The sequence below is a fragment of the Neovison vison genome, chromosome 3, assembly GCF_020171115.1.
Source record: "Neovison vison isolate M4711 chromosome 3, ASM_NN_V1, whole genome shotgun sequence".
Lineage (NCBI taxonomy): Eukaryota > Metazoa > Chordata > Mammalia > Carnivora > Mustelidae > Neogale > Neogale vison.
The window spans coordinates 88,407,150-88,430,234 of NC_058093.1; the positions used below are offsets into that span (position 1 = coordinate 88,407,150).

The following is a 23,085-nucleotide window of genomic DNA, read 5'->3' on the forward strand; positions in this document are numbered from 1 at the left end:
TTTACATTGAGTTTATTTATTTACCTCAGAGATGACAGATTAAGTAAGGATCATAGGTACTGAAGTCTAGCCACCAGTGAAAGAATATACTTCACAGTTACTCATGGTGGTCTATTTTTTCTTTCCTGGGAATTGTATGATTTTTTACTGGCAGTAATACTAAGAAGATGCTTTGTTTCCCAGGATGGATGGTTATCTGAGTAATAGAAAAAACAGTATTTTTTAATCCCATCTGAAAAATGATGTTAGTTGTTCCATTCAAACTGGTTTTTAAACAAGATTTCAAAAGTGATAATCAAGAGCCCTCATATGAACAAAAAAGCATTCCCTTTTAACCACAGGGGAAATAAATAAATTATGCCATTCAGTGAAGTGTGAACCCAGAATGTAATTATTAGTATTACCATTTAAATGGCAACTTTGTTCGATATTTTACTGGAAATTTATCTCAACAAAAATAGTCAACATCACTTCTGATTATATGTTATTAAATGTGTCTATTACACCTGCATGCTTATTTTCATTAAATAGGTCACACAGCTTCTAATTTTGTATCTGCAAAAAGTATCTAGAAATGGATGGTTATATTTTATATTTGAGGTATCAAAGTAAGATATGTTTATTTCCCTTAGAAATCACATTTCATTTCTCTTGTTACTTATTTATTTTTTACCAAAGTTTCATTTTAAGAAGCTCTATGCATGTTTGATCAATACTGACTTTGTATTAGGATGTCATAGTGAAAAGTTTGAGCTCTAGATTCAAACACTGGGTTCAAATTTGACTTGGCCATCTCTTAGCTTTATACGCTGGGCAAGATTTAACTTCTCTATTCCTCAGTTCTTTACCTCTAAAACAAGGATATTGAATATAGTTATCTTGTAGGAATATTTTGAGGTCAAATTCGTTAATTTTAAATGCACAAACACACTAAATTAGTTTGTGTATATGTGCATGTATGTTTATAATGAATTAAAAGATGGTTTAAAAATCCATTCACCTGAAGTAAAAAAAAAATTACTGAATACCCTTGGGCTGAAGGAGAAATTGGAACTGCCATTGTCTTATACTTAGAATTTAACATAATGAAAATTTATGTTTTATAAGCAAAGGAGAAAGGCAAACCTGATTAGAGATTTGGTAAAGAAGATCAGCATTGATTCACAAAGAAGTGCCATTGACTTAAAAGAATATGAAAATGCTCTCAAATTCACAATTAGTCAAAGAAAGCCAAACATCAGTGAAATATTTCTTTACACTTTTAGTAAGTAAAAACTAGAAAATTAGATAAAAACAACATTGACAAGGATGTAAACAATAAATTTTAAAAATCTTGCCTTATGATGGGAACATAAGCTGGATCAGCCATTTTGGAAAGTAATCTCTCTATATTTAATGAGCCTAAAGATATGTCTTCTAATGACCCTGAAAAATGAGTTCTAAGTATACATCCTAAAGAAATTCTTGTACAGTACAACAAATGTCCATATTGAAAATAATAATAAGGGAAATAAATAAATAAATAATGTGTTATTGTGGGCACTATGAAATATTAAGTATTAGTGAAAAACAATAAAAATTGTGCATGCAGTATCCAATGCTTTAGGACCTTTTGACAGCCAGAGTTTCCGATATTCCTGTTAAGGGAAAGGTCTACAAATGCCAAAGAAAAAGCCTCTCCATGAGTAAAGAGGGTAAAATCTGGTCCAGTAGTCTGATAGAGCTGTACCTAAATTTGATCAATTCACTGGGTATGGATGCTATTCTTATCCCTGGGTATTTTTGTCATTGTGTAAGGGCTAATTTTGATTTCATCCTTTCCTTGCTTTGAGAAAAATCGACAAATATTATTGTGCAATAAAAAACTGAAGCTCTGCTGGGAATATTAACATGAAGCAATCCTGGCAGAATTTTTATACTGAAGGAATGAAAACCCACCTTGACTAACAATGTTGTAATTTCCGCATGGCCAAGATGCATCCTGGAGGATCTTTGGATTGAATCTAATCCAGGAACACTGGAGAACAGTTCAGTTTGAGTGCACTAAGCAAAACTAGAGGACACACTAATGCTTCAGTGCTTTCTTTTTTAAAAATAAAATTTAAATAAAACGGTAAATGCTTTTATAAATACCATAAGCAGATGTTGCAAAGAACAGTAGATCCTAGTAATTAAATAAGCAACAAACACCATTTCTTCTCCACCTACTTTTGAATTTTTTAACTGACCATTTCTGTTTTTGACAATGACCAACAGAATGTTTAGAACTAAATTTATCGGTCATCTACTGCCAATGTATAGGTCAATTTTGTTCATCAGTTTAGCTTATTTTTGACATTATTTTATCTAATTATTTTTGATCATCTTCCAACTTCAAAAAATCCACTTCAAAATTTTAATATCTTCTTATTTCACACTTCTCCCCAAATCATCTTAAGTCTTATATAGAATAAGGCAGAGCACAGTAAAAGATGAAAATAAATAATCCTATTAGGATCTAAATAAGAAAATTTAAAATTACTTTAAGAATTGCCTGCTACCAAGGAAACAAAAGCAAAATGAATTTTTGGGACTTCAACAAGATCAAGAACTTCTGCGCAGCAAAGGAAACAGTCAACAAAACAAAGAGGCAACCCACGGAATGGGAGAAGATATTCGCAAATGACACTACAGACAAAGGGCTGATATCCAAGATCTATAAAGAATTCCTCAAACTCAACACACACAAAACAGATAATCATGTCAAAAAAAATGGGCAGAAGACATGAACAGACACTTCTTCAATGAAGACATACAAATGGCCAACAGACACATGAAAAATGTTCATCATCACTAGCCATCAGGGAGATTCAAATCAAAACCCCATTGACTTACCACCTTATACCAGTTAGAATGGCCAAAATGATCAAAACAGGAAACAACATGTGTTGGAGAAGATGTGGAGAAAGGGGAACCCTCTTACACTGTTGGTGGGAATGTAAGTTTGTGTAGCCGCTTTGGAGAACAGTGTGGAGCTTTCTTAAGAAATTAAAAATAGAGCTTCCCTATAACCCTGCAATTGCACTATGGTATTTACCCCAAAGATACAGATGTATTGAAAAGAAGGGCCATCTGTACCCCAATGTTCATAGCAGCAATGGCCACAGTCACCAAACTGTGGAAAGAATCAAGATGCCCTTCAGTGGACGAATGGATGAAGAAGATGTGGTCCATATATACCATGGAGTGTTATGCCTCCATCAGAAAGGATGAATACCCAATTTTTGTATCTACATGGATGAGACTGAAGAGATTATGCTGAGTGAAATAAGTCAAGCAGTCAATTATCTTATGGTTTTCCTTATTTATGGAGCATAAGGAATAACATGGATGACATAGAGAGATGGAGAGGAGAAGGGAGTTGGGGGAAATTGGAAGGAGAGATGGAGTCAGACGCACTACCATTGTGCCACGAGGTCACTTGGAAGGGGAGATGAATCATGAGAGACTGTGGACTCTGAGGAACTAACTGAGGGTTTTGAAGGGGAGGGGGTGGGAGGTTGGGTGAGCCTGGTGGTGGGTATTGTGGAGGACACATATTGCATAGAGCTGGGTGTGGTGCATAAACAATGAATTCTGGAACACTGAAAAGAAATTAAAAAATAAACAAAAATTTTTAAAAATTGACCGCTACCAGTCATAGAATGAATAAGTTGAATGCACACCACTACAATTGTGGTGTGCATGGCATGGAGTACAGAGCTATTGAATCACTATTTGTACACCTGAAACTAAAGTATTTATTGTGTCAACTATACTTCAATAAAAAAAGAATTTATAACAGAGAGGATTTACTCTAAGGAATTGATTGTATGGGGGGTGGGGCTACAGACAAAATGGGGAGGTAACGGATATTAACAATAGTAGGAAGTCATTACTACCTGTAGTTTGTTGAGACAAAGGGAGGAGGACAATGTTTAAGGGTAGAGTTCAGTACTGTCTGGCAGAGGCTGGAATCCATTAGGGCTTTCTGGTGGAAGTGTTGGAGGAGTAGCTGAGGCAAGGGAAGGGGAGATATACTCTGGCTTCTCCTGATCCCTCATTAATAGAACATAGTGAATCTAGGAAATGCAGCCTGTGAACAGAGCAGAAGTCAGAAAGAGCAAGGAATAATGTGAGGGCAAACAAACCAAGATTATCTTGACCATTTGATAAAAACCACTTCAATATTTCTATGAATTATTCTTTTTGCATTTCTCTCTTACATATAAACAAATAACAATGAAAAAAAGGTCCCTGACATTGGATATATTCCATGAAGAGTTCCCTCCATATTTGACCTAGTATCTGGTATTTATAGACTGCCTTCACTGAGGAAAAATAAATCATGCATAAAAAGAGATTTCTTTTATAGAAACATCAGTCCTATTGGAATAGGGTTCCACTCTTACAACACCGTTTAACCTTAATTACCTCATTAGAGGTCCCATCTCCAAATACTGTCATATTAGCAGTTAGGACATCAACATAGGAATATTGGGGGAACACAATTTAGTCCACAATAGCATTCATATTACTGTGACTTAGCAGTGACTGCAGGCCCTCCGGTAAAGAATCTATGCCAAGGGAGAGAGTGCACATCAAACTAGGCTTGACTCAGCAATAAGATGGAGAACCAGAGAGGATGAATCATCCTGGTTATACCATGTTGGCCTTACTAACCCATCTCAATTAGTTAACAGCTAATCCTGGGTATTTACCCTGGAAAAAAAAGCCAATTTATTTATAAAATCAAAATGAACTTGAACAGCTCCAGGACCAAGCAATCCTATTGTAAAACATGTACAGAAGAGCCACAGAGGAAAAGAGAAGTTGTGTCCTTACCAATTTACAGTAGGGCATCTCAGGAGGCCTGAACTGGGCACTCACAGGTGATGGCATCAATGTTTTGGGTAGCAGTGTTCAAAAATCCAGTAGGGAATGGCCCAGGGAGGGATAGTAGAAAGAGCAGTTGCTTGAGGGTAGCTGTGGCAACAGTCTTGATACAGCAGTATTTAGGTGGTTTGGGCAGTATTTCTGGCCCAGTAGCTTGCAGGTGACATGAGCTCACCCAAAGTCACACAGATATGAACTGGACAGATTTGTGGGTATCATACTACTGAGAACCATAAAGGGTCTGAGAGCTGAAACTGTTTCTCAGTTAATAAGTTAGATCACCACAGTTTTGTGAAGGCTGGCAGAAGACCTGGGACTCATGGGCGGGAAACAAAAGACTTCATTACTCTGGGCACTGCAGTCACCATGAGCTTTGAGGTCACATCCTTTCCCCTTTTCCCCTTAAATACCACAGGGGGTGGCCCAGTTGTGGGCATGCAGGGAGTGTCTTTGTGTCACAGCCGAGTACTCCTGGCTTAGCAACCCCAATCTTTTCAAGGGAGCTCCTAGCCGACCTGTCCAAACTTCATACTGAAGGGAGACATTGTTTTGATTATTCTGATCAGGAAACAAATCTCTCACTGCTCTAGGAGACACTATCTTCCAGTTCTCATTGCTATACTAAAATCCTTGATAAGACAACCTCTAGCATAGGTGTCAAGGCCTTTTGTTAAGGAGACACGTACTATGGAGAGTTATCTCCCAAAAGGCATGACACCTCAAGGCTGGCCGTGAGGGGCCAGAGGGGCTGGGGATATTAGTATCTTCTCACTTGTATCTGTAAGCTTAAGACTACCACGTAATACTTACAAAGGTAGCCGTGCAATGCAGTTTTTAAATTTTTCATTTCCTTGGATTAACACTAATTTTTCTTCTCTTAACATGGAATCAGTTCTGAATATAAAATATAAAATAAATCTAAATAGTAATCTATGGAGGAAAGTGAGCAAATAAATGGACAAATTAATGCAGCATGTTCTTTTTGCCCTTTGAACAATTAATATGCCTAGTCACTGAAGAGACTGGGCAATCAGACGTGACAGTTTGTAGAGAAATTTCAAGTAGGAGATGAATTTTCTAGCACTTAATCCTTTGCTTTTTCTTGAAAGTGCTGTCAGGGAAGGAAAGCATTGGTAGTGGTAGCAGAGCCTTTCTTAAAAAGTACATCCGGAACTGCAGAGACTGGTAAGGAAGAAGAGTGTGAAGCTTCCACAGGCCTTTGAGATGTCAATGATGGGCAGTAAATCCCCCTCTGAGAAAGGTGGCTGTTTTATTTGTTGGGGGGGGGGATAAAAATTAAAAAGGAAAAGAGCCACTTCAAAATGTCTTTGGTTATAAACAGGAGCAAGTTATGATTGGCTCAATCACATTGGCAAAAATGTCTAAGCCTGCTAATGATTTTTTTTTTTCTTTTAGCAAAATGATTCATTTGGATTTTGAAGGGATTAGGAAGACACAAATTTGGGGATCCTGGAAATGGAACCAAGAGTAAGGAGAGCTGGAATTTCTGGTTTAAGAATCAATTAGGAGGTTAGGGCTACATGAAGAGAGGACTTCTAGGTAGTCCTCTGAAGGTACAGGTAAGGGATAGGAAAAATAATACGGTACAACATTGATTTTTTTTTAAAGTGAGGTTCATTGAAGTATAATTTACATTTAGCAAACATCCTTCTTTTTTTTTTTTTTTTTAAAGATTTTATTTATTTATTTGACAGAGAGAGAGAGATCACAAGCAGGCGGAGAGTCAGGCAGAGAGAGAGAGAGAAGCAGGCTCCCGCCAAGCAAAGAGCCCGATGCGGGGCTCGATCCCAGGACACTGAGATCATGACCTGAGCCGAAGGCAGCGGCTTAATCCACTGAGCCACCCAGGCGCCCCGCAAACATCCTTCTTTTTAGTTCTATAGTTCTATGAATTTTGATAAATGTCTATGGCCAAGTAAACATCACCACAAAGTATCTGACATTTCACTCCATAAACTTTCATGTCCCTTTGTGGTCTATTCCCTTCCCCTACCCCAGCAACTACTGATCTGTTTCTGTCCCTATAGTTTTGGTGTTTATATTTCTGTAGAGTTTTGCCTATGATATAAATTGGACCATACCTTTTGAGTCTGGCTTCTTTTACTTAACATCATGTGTTTGAGTTCATCTATGTGGCTCTCTGTGTTCATAGTTCTACTATATGTGTAGCATTGACTATTTGGTTGTTTTCTGTTTCATGCTGTGATTCTTCTTACCAACTTCCCACCCCATCCCCCAAATCTTAAATAAGTTTTATTAACTTATACATTTTGTTTTAGCCTTGTGATTGCCCTGCCTTGGAGAACTTTTGCTCATGTGTTCTGGTTATAGAACATAGCATAGTAGGAGATGGTCACCTAGTTGCTGGGTAAAGAAGTTTGCAGTGAGGGAGATCAAGAATATAGTCATCTGTAATCCCCTTTCTAGCTCATCTTTATGAATTTTCAAGACAGGATTCTAATTCCTGCAACAACGTAAGATCCAGTTTGAATCATTTTATTTAGACCTTAAAGCAAAGAGTAATTTTAGTGCCTAGAGAATTTGGGGCTTCTTTGGTTATAGATGCAATTGGAGGTTTCTTAAAATTGAAATATAATATCCCAAATCAAGTCCAAAGCATGACATTAATCTCTGTCCTATGCAAAGAGAATGGTATTGTCTAGATTTTACTTCTCCTTTTGTTTACTAACATTAAAACGTGGTCATCATATTCTTAGGCAAATGTAATAACAAATGACAATTCAAAATAAAATTTATTTTATTTTATATTCTTTATATTCTTTTTATTTTATGTTTTATGTACTTTAGAGCTTGTTATAGAAAATCTTTTCTTAACTTACATATGAAATTTAATAAAAGGAAAAAGAACATATACTAAGATTTCTAGAAATTTAGGGAAAAAATGAAAAATAATGAGAAACTTATTCAAGTGATTTTATAAATTTTCTCTTGTTCATCTCACAAGTTTGACATCATTTCATGTTAGGTAAAAGAAAAATACATATATATTGTACTAAAAACACATATAAACCCCTCTGCCTACTTGTGTTCTCTTTGTCAAATAAATAAATAAAATCTTAAAAAAAGGGAACTCCTAATTTTGATGTTTTAATTTTTTTTTTTAAAGATTTTATTTATTTATTTGACAGAGAGAGACCACAAGTAGGCAGAGAGGCAGGCAGAGAGAGAGAGGAGGAAGCAGGCTCCCTGCCGAGCAGAGAGCCCGATGTGGGACTCGATCCCAGGACCCTGAGATCATGACCTAAGCCGAAGGCAGCGGCTTAACCCACTGAGCCACCCAGGCGCCCCGATGTTTTAATTTTTAAAATGAGTTATAAAAAATTTAGCCTCTGATTATAGAGTCAATACTTTGTAAATTGTTTGAAATAAATAGGATTTTTCTTCAATGACAAATGTTTCTACCATTTTAGAATATTCTAAAATAAGATCATACTATTGATAAAACTACCAGAAACAAAGAGTTAATTCCTTCACTAAAGTGTGCCTAACAAAAATAAAAATTACAGCAATCACTCATGGTAACATCGATCACTTAAAGTTGCAAAGGAACTTTGTCTTTATATTTACATTTGTTTAAAAAATAAAACTGCACTCCCTAGATGCTACTTTTTTTCCTTTTAAACCAGAATGACATATTGATTTGGGTGCTTAATTTTTAAAACATTTTCTTCTTGAGAAATTAGTCTTCTGTCAGCTTCTCCACTGTACATAGTTGGAATTCATAGTATTCTACCTAAGAGACAGCTTTTGTCTTTTATTGTATGGTCTTCAGCTGTGAGAAAAATTGTTGCTTGCTTTTCTTTGCAATCATTTCTTTCCAAGTAATCCCTTTTCTTTATCTTCCTAATACTGAGTAAGCATTATATTTCTACAGTATTTTTTCAAACTATTTTATGTTTTGCTACATTGATTTTCTCTAAAGGCCATATAATATACTCATTAACTATGTGCTATTCTTTGTTCCACATGGCAGCGCAGACTCAGTTTAGGTAGGGGACATACTTTGAGATACTCTTTCCAAAGCAGGCCTGCATTTTCTTTGATTCTGCTATACTGTTTTACCCAGGTTCCAAGTGACAATGAGTCATTTTCTAGTTGTTTTGTTCAGGATTCAAAGGGTACATGGCAGTGAAGGTAAATTTCCAAAGGGAGGTCAAGACTTTAACCACCTTCTATGAATATTTCTAAATAAATATTGTAGATGTTTATTAAAAAGTTGACTGATTTTCAAAAAATACTTTCCCAAGAAGATACTGGATCATTTTATACATATCATTGATTTAATCGATGAGCACTTCAATGATTATCCCCAGTTTACAGATGAGCAAACTAAACCTGAAAGAAGTTAATATCACACGAAGTTTGAGTAGTTACGAATTAGCAGATTTTGAATTCATCCATGTAAACTGCGTTTGAGCCTATATTCTTAAACACTGGGCAACACTGATTCCCCAAATAGTAAGTATGAATGGTGAAGATAAATCACTTTTCTACAAGAATCATCACTTAAAAAGTAAAAAAGGCCAACAACACACACTAATATTTTAACCACAAAAACAAAGAAAAAAGATTCCATTGTATAACTCCCCCCCCCTTTTTTTTTCGTACTTCTGCTGATCTTGGCATTTTGACATTTTTGGTCACCATTTTTTATTTGCTGACTTTTCATGACTAAATTTAGAGTGACTGTATATCACCCCCTGGGATTCCTGGTGGGAATTTCCTGCTTCTTTCATTGTTAACTTGTCCTGTGTATCTGAAATCTAACGTTAAACTCATGGGCAGCTCATGTAGAGCTCTCTAGTTAGGGCATCGCAGACCAAGTATCCATTGCTTGACAGGGACACACTGAAATACCTCTCCTTTTATGCCACCTTGTTGGTGCGTTTTAACACTCAAAAGATGGGGGGGGGAGCCCGTCTTGATTTATTTTTAGCGTTTTCAGTACATTGTTGTGTCTTATTTTCTTAGTGGTCACTCAGGATAATATAACATACATTACGTGACTTAGAGTCTACTGGTATTGATGTTTTATCACTGCAAGTGAAATGTAGAAATTTTACTTCCATTTAGATTCCTTTACCTTCCCTACTTTTATAATATCATAGACTTTGTTGTTTCTCCTACATATATTAAACGGCACATCAAATATTATAATTTTTCCTTTAATCATCAAATATGTATTAAGACTCATCAGAAGGATAGTCTGTTTTATTCAGCCTTATTTTCACCCATTCCAGAGTTTTTTTTTTTCTTTTCTGAAAGAGTAAACCTTCTTCTGTGATAGTTTCCTTACTGTTTATAGACATTCCTTTAGTCATTTTTTAATGATTTGCTAGTGACAAATTCTCTTTGGTTTCCTTCATCTGAGAATGTCTTCATCCTGAAGGATATTTTCATCAGATGCAGAATTTGCAGTTATTTTTGTTCAGCACTTGAAAAATGTTGTGCCACTTTTTTCTGGCCTTTATGGTTTCGGATGAGAAATCCTCTGTCATTAGAATTGGTGTTCTTAAATAAGCAGTGCATCATTTCTCTCTGCTGCTATCAAGATTTTTTCTTGCTTTTAGTTTTCAGAGGTTAGATTATGATGTGTCTTGTCCTGGATTTCTTTGGGTTTATCTTATTTGGGGTTTGCTCAACACAACTGCACACAGAGAAATGAACACATTTATACAACTATGTGTGCTCACATATCTCCTTGAAAAGGAAGACCACAGTTCAAGGGTACTGAGTTTAAAGACATTGTGGGTTTAATTTTCAATCTTTGTAAGTCACCCAATTGAATAAACTCCAGTAAATCAATGGCCTGTAAATTCAAAACTAGTCCAAGCTGAAAATAATAATTGCATATGTACTGCTTCTGGATCACAAATGATTCTTTAAGCATACAATTAAGCTCTAATATAGATTTTACAAACAAGTTTTAAAGAAGTTGAGAAAATTTATCTGCAAATGAGTATTTGATCTGAGACTAGTATTATAGTTTTGTAACTTTAAGAAATAATTTAGAGAATTCCTTAAGAAAGGATATCTTTTGGAATGAGTCAAAATTTATTTTTTGAAATGCTTTCAAAACAAAATTGAAAAGCAATACTTTTATATGTAGTTGATGGAATTTTCAGGTCCATATATTCAAATGTAAAAAATGTGAAGTTTCTTTATATTTCTAATAGAACTTCACTTAGTTTTTGTACAGCATTTCCTCTATTTGTAGAAAAATAATCTACTGATTCAAAAGAAACTCATGGCTTCTAGTGTTTTCTTGATAAATATTTAATCAGTTCAGTAACTTGACCTTCGCCTTTCCTACTATTTTTGCCATATGGTAGTCTAAACACAAGATCAGGTGATAAATGACACACAGAAGAGAGTAAAGGAAGAGAATATAAAGATGGGATTATTTACAGAGTATGGGTAAGTTTAAGGAGTATCAATAGGGAATGATGAATCACTAAGGGATTTGGAGAGGGAAAAGTTGTTACTATCCCTATACCTAAAGAAACAATAGGAAAGTCAATAACTGGAACCCACTGAAAATGAATAGTCATATATCATGGAAAAGAAGATAGTCATAGCCAAAATCTGTCTTGTGAAGAACAGGTACAGTGAGATGAGTTATGGAGGGAGGAGATGGAGAATGTAATTAAATACCTTGACCTATCCTTTTCTCTCTCTCTCTCTCTCTCTCATCAGTGCTTTTTATTGTCCAAATCCAAGGATGAGCCAAATGGCAACAGAGCCCAAATGAGACGGTCAATACAAGTAAGCCTCTAGGTCCAAGGCAATGCGGAATAGAACAGATCTGGAGAGAGAAATGTCAGTAAAGGGCTCACATATTATTCTCATATAGAAGAAAAATATCTCTTCCTCACATCAACAAACATCTTCTTGTCTTCTACCATAGTGTATGATTCCCACTGATTTTTAATCATAACCTCCTATTCCATTGTTCAAATTTGGGGTCCTGTGCCTTTGGGGTCCTATCACTGTGAATATTTAGACTTCCTAAACCTTTCTCATATCAAATATACAGCCTTTAGACATCTCTCTGCTCTTTTTGGGGTGGAGGTTGAGGATCATTCTTGTGATTCTCTGAGTGCAAGAAAATTTGGGGGACAGTAGGGATCTCTATATGCTTGTTCCTACTCTGACATTTATTCTTGGATCTTTCTTCTTGCAGGCTCCAGTATAAGAAACTAAGACCTCAGTCCTTCAGTTCGTTTCCCTCAAACTATTGGTATTTGGTAAACTACTCCTGACCCTAGCAGGCAGCCTGGGGAGTAAAAACGAGTGAGGAAGGATCAGGTCCCATTTTGTGGACTTCAAAGTTACCTAATTTGCTCTCACAGTTCTCTTCTCCCTTTAAACTATGTGTCTTAGTTTGTAACCAGAAATTACTCTTATACAATCTACCACCATCAATTTTTTTTTCATTTTTGTTTATGGTATAAACGATGTGCTTTGATTTTTGGAGAAAACACAAAAGTAGGAAACTGCAATGAAACACTGAAACTTTTTTCAGGGAAATCTGGGTGATAAAGTCAGTTGAGTGCCAGGCTCTTTGGTTTCGGCTCAGTTCATGATCTAAGGGTTGTAAGATGGAGCCCCACATCAGGCTCCACACTCAGCATGGAATCTGGTTGAGATTTTGTCTCCTTCTCCCTCTGCCCATCCCCTGTTTGTATGTTCTCTTGATCTTTTACATAAATAATTTCTAAAAAAAAAAAAAAGTGCCTCATTTTAAGACTACAGGATGAGCTATGAGTTTTTAAAATAGTCTCTCAAGAAGGTCAGCTTGTTGTTTTGTTTTCACTTGTGTCCCCTACCTCCCAAACACCATCTACACATGCAATGGATGCCATTAAGTTAATAGGTCGAGCCAGGTGTTAAGAAAAAAAGCTATGGAAAGAAAATCAAATCTGTTATCATTCCACAATATTGTTGTGCCAAATAGGTTTACTTTGGCAAGTTTTGCCCTTAGAATTGCAGAATGGTATACAGATTAAAATCTACAGTGCTGTAAGTGCTTAAAGTGATGTGACTATTTTTCTAAGAAATGATTCTGTAATAATGGAAGAATTTAAGTACATCACCACTTTACTTGTACACCAGTATTGTACCTTTAAAAATGAATTAATAATAGTATCTGCATATATCTTCTGAATAAACATTATGAAAATATTCCTGTACTACATAAAATCTTCTCAACACAATAGGTTCAGGAGAGACTTTGGAATACTACAAAAAAATAATGTTTTCATAGTTTCATCTCTCTTGAAATCAATTCTACATTTTACTTTGCTTTAAAGTGATTGTATAGAGAAATAAGTCAGGAATTATAGATTATTGGACCACAGTAATAGAAACATAAGTTACAACTGTATTTGTGAAAACTATTCTCAGAGAATTTAAATGTTCTATTGAAATTACTTTACTCAGCAAGGTAAAGAAGAGAAGGTCAAAGCATATTTACATTCCGATGCCTATAGGAGCAAAGCAAACACAGTATACTGTGGTAAACAGGACCATATAGGGCAAGGTTTCTTATAATTACACTATCCACTTTCTGTTCCTTGTTACCATGACTAAGATCATCTTCCTAAAATTATTAGTTAATTACAAGTAAAAACAGTCTCAAAAAATTTAACAAGTTGATTGCTAGTCTTTCAAATGTAACTAATTAAGTCCCCAAAATGTGTTTGTAATGGTTTGACTACTACAAATATAAACTATTTCAAATACCATAGTTTAACTGTTAAGTATTTAAACCATGTGAATTATGAAATATATTAGTTCATCTAAATCATATCTATGAAAGGATTTACCAGCTTTCTGCCAATTATTCAACAATATTCATAGGTAGCAGGGTGTTTCCTGTTGAATAGAAAATATTTTGGCTATTTTTTGCTATAGTATATGAAAATAATAGTCTCTCTTTCATATTTGACCTATCTTATTCAAACACAATTCAATAATTGATTTTTTTTTGCAATAATTGAGAGAGCTTCTTCAAATTGATGCACTAAGCTATACTTAGTTGAAACTCCAATCCCCTTCTCCCAAAATTAACCAGTAAAGCAACAAATCAGACAATTAGAAAAACCAAAGGCATAATTGCCCACTGCATAAACAACCATCTAAAGTAGTGGTTAAATAAATTAGCAGTAATATCATGATATTCTCCAAATCCTAAGTAAGAGCAATGCCATTCCTAAAGCTAAGTAATTTGGAGAGATTTGAGCTTTCTAAAAATCGGTTCTATATAGATATAGATGATAGATATAGAAATCTAACTATAAAGATAGATTTAGAAACATGTGTTTTTTATGTTTATTTGTATGTGTCTAACCTCAGGGTTTTACTGAGTTATTTCATTTCCATAACAACTTTGAAGTGACAAAGTTATAGTGATGGAAAGCACAACAGTGAGTGTCAGACATTAGAGGTGGAAAAAGGAAATGGTTATGAAAGAATAATATGGTAATATGAAGGAGGTTCTCTCTCTCTCTCTCTCTCTCTGTGTGTGTGTGTGTGTGTGTATGGTAACGGAACAGTCTCTATCCTCAGTATGGTTTTGTTAGCCAAATCCATATATGTGACAAACTTTCACAGACCCATTCTCCTTACTCAGTGTTCACATACACAGGAATATATGCAAAACCTGAGAAATTCCAATAAAGGTTTCTAATTGAGTTAATAGTATTGTCCCAATGTCAATTTTCATTTTGACAATGTACTATGGTTATATAAGGTATTATCAATGAACAAAGTCAGAGAAAGAATCTCTGCACTATTGTTACAATACCTTGTGAGTCAAACTCTTTCAAAATAAAAAGTTAATTTATAAAATTGACCTAGGAGTGACAGAGAATTTTGAGTTAGCAGAATGGTCATATAAAAGGTATTATAGCAGTCTTATGTTTAAAAAGTTAAGTAGAGAACAGGTAGATATAAAATGGACCCAAATCAAACTTCTAGAGAAATGTCTGAGACAAAAATGAAAATGAGATAAAAAATACAATGCATTTTGTAATTGTACTATGATAATGTAAGAAAGTATCTTTATTTTATGAAATTACTACTTTGAAATTATTTTAAAACTTTTAAAAGAGATGGGATGCTTGGGTGGCTCAGTTAGCTAAGCATCTCTCCTTGCTTCAGGTCATGATCCCAGAGTCCTGGGACTGAGCCCCACATGGGGCTCCCTGCTTAGAAGGGAGCCTGCTTCTCCCTCTCCTTCCGTGCTCTCTCTCTCTAATAAATAAATACAAATCTTTAAATAAGAAAGAAACAAAACAAAACATTTTTAAAAGGGAAAGAAAGTAAGGCCTGAAATTAGGGCATAATTTCCCTGGTCAAAGGCTACCCAGTATTCTTGCCAGAACAGTACGCTGTCTTGAAGTATCTCCCTTTCTTTTTTCTTTTTAAAATTTAATTAGGTTCCTTCTCTTACATTAGATGCCTTTATCTGAGTTTATATTTTCACTGAGAAGACATGAATCCATATACAAACTGAAGTTTTTCAAGCTGTCATCTTCCTCTTATACAAGATAAGAATGATAGAAATATGCTGGCTTCATATATTCTATATTACTTATTCAAATGAAAGATCTAAGAAATTTTAGTAATTTATTGAATTGCTGATCTCCTGGTAAGCTTGTCTGATACTATAAAATCTGAAAAACTGTTTCTGAACCCTGAGTAGAAATCTGGTATTGGTGGCAAGGAACTATATGACTTCATGATAGCTCTCTTCTAGAAAATGTTAACAAATATGACCCACATGATGGGGTACTTCAACAGAAACCTCATAGTATATTAGCCTTTAAGTAGATTTGTTTTAAGGACAATTAAATTCAAGATGTGGTTTCATTTTATGCCGCATTTTGAATAAAATGTTATTTATAAGGTTTGTTTTTTGTTTTTTTTTAAATCATGGCCATTAAAGGGAATAGAATTTGACTATACATAAGTTCCTTTAAAAATCACACAGTGGGGGCACCTGGGTGGCTCAGTGGTTAAAGCCTCTGCCTTCGGCACGGGTCATGATCCCAGGGTCCTGGGATCGAGCCTCACATCGGGCTTTCTGCTCAGCAGGGAGCCTGCCTCCTCCTCTCTCTCTGCCTGCCTCTCTGCCTACTTGTGATCTGTCTGTCAAATAAATAAAAATCTTAAAAAAAAAAAAATCACACAGTGTGGGGCACCTGGCTGGCTCAGTGGGTTAAGCCTCTCCCAGGTCCTGGGATTGAGCCCCGCATTGAGCTCTCTGCTCATCAGGGACTCTGCTTCCCCCTCTTTCTCTGCCTGCCTCTCTGCCTATTTGTGATCTCTGTCTGTCAAATAAATAAATAAAATCTTTAAAAAAAAAAATCACACAGTGTGTTTCAGGCACTGTTCTAAACATTTTATATTCATTATCTTGTTTAGTTGAATTAATTCTTTCAACAGTGATATTCTTGGCCATCATGAAGTTGAAGAATCTGAGGTTAGAAACACTAATGTAATTTAGTCCAAATCACACAGCTCATAAAGGGAAAAACTGGGATTTAATCCATGGTCTGTCTGACAATAAACTCTGCCATTACTGCACACACCCATGTTTCTGTACTCTGAATGAACAGTTCATTTGGATGTTCCATAGGCAACTCAGACTCAACCAGTAGTGTTGTTCGGGAAATGCTGCTGAATCCTAAATAAAATCTTCAAAACCGAAGTTTTTGTGCATTTTCACTAAATAGCAATCCATCTCATATTCCCTAATTCTGATTAAATCATAGTCAACTTTCTTTTTTTTTTTACTTTTATTTTTTTAAATTTGTTTTCAGTGCTCCAGAATTCATTGTTTATGCACCACACCCAGCTCCATGCAATATGTGTCCTCCACAATACCCACCACCAGGCTCACCCAACCTTCCACCCCCCTCCCCTTCAAAACCCTCAGTTAGTTCCTCAGAGTCCACAGTCTCTCATGATTCATCTCCCCTTCCAATTTCCCCCAACTCCCTTCTCCTCTCCATCTCCCTATGTCATCCATGTTATTCCTTATGCTCCATAAATAAGGAAAACCATATGATAATTGACTGCTTGACTTATTTCACTCAGCATAATCTCTTCAGTCTCATCCATGTAGATACAAAAATTGGGTATTCATCCTTTCTGATGGAGGCATAACACTCCATAGTATATATGGACCGCATCTTCTTTATCCATTCGTCCATTGGAGGGCATCTTGATTCTTTCCACAGTTTGGTGACTGTGGCCATTGCTGCTATGAACATTGGGGTACAGATGGCCCTTCTTTTCAATACATCTGTATCTTTGGGGTAAATACCCAGTAGTGCAATTGCAGGGTCATAGGGAAGCTCTATTTTTAATTTCTTAAGAAATCTCCACACTGTTCTCCAAAGAGGCTGCACAAACTTGCATTCCCACCAACAGTGTAAGAGGGTTCCCCTTTCTCCACATCTTCTCCAACACATGTTGTTTCCTGTCTTGTTCATTTTGGCCATTCTAACTGGTATAAGGTGGTATCTCAATGTGGTTTTGATTTGAATCTCCCTGATGGCTAGTGATGATGAACATTTTTCATGTGTCTGTTAGCCGTTTGTGTGTCTTCATTGGAGAAGTGTCTGTTCATGTCTTCTGCCCATTTTTTTTTGACATGATTATCTGTTTTGTGTGTGTTGAGTTTGAGGAGTTCTTTATAGATCTTGGATATCAGCCCTTTGTCTGTAGTGTCATTTGCAAATATCTTCTCCTATTCCGTGGGTTGCCTCTTTGTCTTGTTGACTGTTTCCTCAAGTCAACTTTCTAATCATACTAGTGAAATGTAGCAGGTCATTAGTTTTGATTTGCTTTGTTTTTTCTTTTGGGACCTCTATGTAACCCGTGCTATCTTCTATGGATTCTGCTTAATTGGTAGCTCTTTTACTTGTACTTTCTTTTTTTCCAAACCTTTCATCTTCTATCATTCTATGATTTCTGTTTACCTTGCTTTTTCCATGTCTCCCAGGATTCATATTTTTGTGTTTTTTTTGGACTAATTGGGTTTTATTTAATAGTCATATTTTCTTTCCACCAAACAAATATCCATAGACTCATTCTACTAGTCTGGAACAATAGCATTTATGTCTTACTTCAGTGGTTACCATTAAAATGTATTATGCATACTTAGATTTAGGAAACTCAAAAACCATACAAAGGTCTTAGAAAAATTATTTTCAGTTGCTTCTCTTTTACATGTTCTTAATGTCTTGCTATTTTCCTTTGTTTATAATTTTCTCTGGTTTTTTAAATTACACTCCATATTAGTCATTAAACTATTATTGTTGTTTTATACTGTCAACCCTCATCTAGATTTGCTCATATTTGCAATTTTCTTGTTTACCATTCCTTTTGTCTTTCCTTCCAAAGTGTCTTTCGAAAAACAGCCATTTGAAATGTTTCAAGGTGGGTCTGTGCTGCCTTTCTATTTTTGTTTGCTGTTGTTTTGTCTCATTTCTAATGAAAATTCCATGAGGTATGTATGTGGCAGGCAGTCTCTAGGTGATCTCTGCCTCCTGGTATTTATCCTTATGTAATCTCCTCCCCTTGAATATGGGCTGTACCTAATGTATCTCTCTTCTAACGAGTAATACAGTTAAGATGATGGGATATCACTTCCAAAATTAGATTTACCAAAAGTATGTGGCTTCCATCTTGTCACCTTTTCCCTTGTCTCTTCATTGCTCACTCTAATGAAAGTTAACTGCCAAGTTTTGAGTTGCCCCAAGCAGAGGATCATATAGAAAGGAAGTGAGAGACATGCAGTCATTGAAGAACAGAGACCCTCAATCCAGCAGCTTGAAAAAAGGTCCTGTTGACACCAAGTAAGTGAAGAAGTCATAGTGTCCACTACAACTTCATTGATAACCTACCTAGAATATCCTTTGAACTCCCATTCCACTTTGCACATTTCTTTTTTATGGAACTTCTCACTTTCAATCATGCATTAGATTTGTAAGATGCACATATCTTAGATCTCTTAGTAGATTCTAAGCTCCATTAAGGTCAAGATTTATTCATTAATTTGTACAAAAACATTTACACAATACAAATAAAAATACATAAAATGTTTATAGAATACTTGCATATTCTTAATACTACTAGAACAAAATTTTTAAAAAGAAAAGGTAAAGAAGGAAACTAAGAAAGTTAAGAATGAAAACCAGGTAGAGTGAAAGCAAGAGCAAAGCCAATAATCCCAGATAATTGTCTATAATGGGCGGATGGGACTCCAGTTCTTATGTTACCTGTTTGGTGAGGGCCATGTTCTGTATAGATAGATAGACCTGCATGAAAGATACAGAATATTAGGGAAAGTTAATTAATCTATTAAAAACTGTCACTATTTACTCTTTATCAGACATTGTATTAATCATGCAATATTAATTAATTGATTAATTAATTTATTTTAATCATGCAATATTTAGAATACCTTTTTCATTGAAGAATCCAGTATTTAATGGAGGAGGTAGAAAAGTAAAAAACTGAGGGTTGCCAGGGGGAGGGGGTAAGGGAGAGGGTGCTGGGGTTATGGACATTGGGGAGGGAATGTGCTATGGTGAGTACTGTGAAGTGTGTAAGCCTGGCGATTCACAGACCTGTACCCCTGGGGCTAATAATACATTATATGTTTATAAAAAAAAGAAAAGTAAGAAAAGCATTATATTGCATTGTGCTTTATAATTATAGAGTCACTGGATTTAAAGAAGGCATTAACAACACATAGTAGGATCTGAAGAGTTGAGATTTATTGAAGGCTGCCAAAATTATTTATCCAGGTGAAGAAAGGAAATAAGGAGAAAGAATAAGAAATAGTATCATAAGCAGAGGAAATAGCAAATGTGAGAGCACAAAGCCATAGGAGACTAAATTCTTATAGCTCTTATCATGTTACATGGCCATATAGGAAAACAGCCTATGCTCAGGTTATAATGAGCAAAGAGAATTAAGTGGTAAAATTGAATGTCATCAAGGACAGCATATAGCAGACATACTATAGAGTTTGGACTTTATTCTGATGGTTATTGAGGCCACTGAAATAAAAAGTTATGTCAATCACCTAAATTCTTGCTACTTAACAGTGTGATCCATGGAACAGCAGCAACAGTATCACCTGAGAAATTGTTAGAAATGAAGAACCTTGGGCCCCACCCCAGACCTATGAGTCAGAATCCCAGTTTGCAAATCACGAATCACAATGCTTTGCAACTCCTAGATTTTGCAGACACTATTTGTGCCTACCTAACCATAATTTCTGCCCTATCGCTCTAACTAATGAGAGCCCAGTTTCCTTAGGTTGAGTCAAAATTTGTCTGAATCTACCTTGATGTTCTCATTCCCTTTGCTAGTAAGTAATTTCAGGTAAGCATATAATCTAGTCTAGCCAATGAGATGTGAAGGATGTACTGAGTATATATGTATGAGAAAATTTTCCCTGATCTTAAAGAAGCACTTTTTCTACTTTTAGATGACAAGGTGATGTCTGCAACTGCTTTACCCGTAAAAGGTGTGAAGGATCAAGGTGACATTCTGAAGTCGTATGAGCAGAAAGTTTCACGGAGTCTATGTCCTTGATGATATTGCTGAGCCCCTGAATTAACAACAATCTAGGAGCCAACTTACCCTTGGACTCCTGTGATAACAGATACCCTCACTGTTTAAGCCATATTGTCCATATTGTATTTTACCAAAATGTCTTTTTTCACTTTCAGCCAAATCATCCTAACTGATAAAAATTCTAACTGATATAAGGTCAGGTTGCTATCTCAATCATTTCTACCAAAACCTCCTTCTTTTTCTTGTGCCTTTAGAAATTCTCAAAAAATGGCTGGATGTGGTATAAACATGTTTCCAAAATGACTATCTGTGATTTCTGGTTTTGTCTCTCTTTACCTCTGAATCCCAGGACATTAATATGTCTGCTAGTTCTGCTAGTGGTCCTATGCATTTATCTCTGACTATATCCATAGTCCATTCAGAGTTATAATTTTTTCCTTTTGTGAGAACTTTTAAGATTTACTCTCTTAGCAGCTTTCAAATATACAATACAGTATTATTAACTATAGTCACCATGCTTTACATTACATCCCTAATGTACATCCCTGTACCTTATATATAAAACCAGAAGCTTGAAAAGGCTTATTTCTTTACGTGTTTGACTAATAAAAGGATATACCTAGCTTTAGAGATCCTGAGATTCATACTGACGTAATTACATAGGGTTTTACTACAAGGCATTCATCCTTACAAGGGTGCATAGATAAGTTTGAGGGTGGGGCACATAGCTGGATTTAAAGGACTCAAGTTTGGCTTCTCCACACATCTCAAAAAATAGTTAAGAGATATTAGCAAACACTTGTCCCTGCTGTTGGATATAGTCTACATTGGTAAATTCATTCTTTTCTTTGAGATTTTCTCTCTGGGTTCCAGCTGGTACTTCCTAAATCAGGTTACTGTGTGTTCTTCTCCATTAGATGTGACTGCATAGATCTGGATTTTTATTGCAGACTGTGTTCAAGTTCTCTCTTGTGAAGACTCCATGTCCTGGCAGCTCGGGGATGTTGCTTGACTCCTGCTTGTGTGCTTGGGTGTTATATGCCCAAGGGGTATTTAATACCATGAACAGAGTTGCTGTCATTGTGAACAAGCAAGGAATTAGCCAGGTAATCAAAAGATTTAAACAAGATAGAAAAAAATAATAAATCTGTACTTTAGATACATTGCTATAGTATCATCTTAGAAGATGAAATAAATATAAAGAGTGGAGGAAGAGGGACCAGGTGAATTACTGTCATAATCCTGGTGAGAAATAATAAGAGCTTGAATTAAATAAAGCTAGAGCCTTAGAAGACAAAGCAGAGAAAGCCAACATGAAAGAAATGTTTATTGTCAAATTAAATATTGGGCATGAGGAAAAGGAAAAAAATCCAGAATGCTCCCAGACTTCAGTATGATTTATATAAATTTGCTCTCTACTTCTTGTCTCCAGAAAGTTATGTTTAATTAAGAGATGGCACTGGTTTAGGATACTGTATAGAGGTAAGTTGACCTCAGTAACTCAATGTGCAATTTCTAAGACCAAAAGAAAACAGAGTCATGCTAAGGGGATCATTTTAGGCCCTAAATAAAATGATGCAATGAAACTAAATAAGCATAATGCATTCTATCTGCCCTTTCTACTCTGTTTGGCTCTTCAGGGGAATATTTATTTGTGAAGGAATGCTAACACATATCATGCTGCAAGTGTTTACTTTTAACACATACTTATGTCCTCTTAACCTATACCATAATGGGAGAAGAGAAAAGGTTGTGGAAGCAATGAAAATATACAAAATTTGTATGCAAGGCTCATGTGAATTTTACAAGCCAAGTAGATTGTACATAGATATGAGGGTCTAAAAATATTTCAAAACTATTTCAGTATGGGATAGTTTGGGGTTTCACAAATGAACCAGAATAAGTCTTCACAGGTAAAAAGAGTTTCATTTCTTTCTTACAGCTGTGCACTAAAACAAACAATTATGTCAGTAGGAAAATTTAAAAAAAAAGGTGTAGAAATTTCAGATCTACCAGATGCTGATAAAATTGATTGGTATTTATATGCTCACCTCCAGATGTCTATCGTAATGATGTTACAACTAGTGTTCAGCCCATTTCTTAAAGGAAAAAAAAAGTCTACAAATCTAAGTGTTGATGGGGCTCACTGTTTATTCTTCCTCTAGAATAACTTAATCATTAAAAAAATAAATCATTGTGCTTTCTCAAATCAGGATGTGAGAAATTTTTTTTGCCCAGTGAATGGAAATTAAAAGCTGATTGAAATTTGATAATTACTCCCTCACTCTCAACCTGTCCTGATAGTACCCTTCCTAAAGTGTGAAAAAGATTTTTAGTTTCAGAATAGATCATCTCATTCTTCCCTCTGCTATGACAGGTTTACCAAGTGAGCTTGTTATTATTTCTCTTCGCATCATGACACTTTGATTTAATCATTCCTAAAATGCAATTGTCTGAGGTGAATCTGAAAGAGATTTTGCAAAATGTTTCTGAATTTGACCCTTTGGGGCTGGAAGCTTGTTTTGT

The 23,085-nt window shown here is 35.5% G+C and overlaps 1 protein-coding gene across 1 annotated transcript in view; it reads right to left on the reverse strand.

The window, feature by feature from the left end:
- KYNU (kynureninase) overlaps window positions 1–19,267 on the reverse strand; it is a 217,425-nt gene extending 198,158 nt beyond the window's left edge. Inside the window, exon 1 of the mRNA XM_044242548.1 lies at window positions 19,251–19,267. The gene's annotated coding sequence lies outside the window, so the exon portion shown is untranslated. The remainder of the gene's footprint in view (window positions 1–19,250) is intronic.
- Between the last annotated feature and the right edge of the window lie 3,818 nt (window positions 19,268–23,085).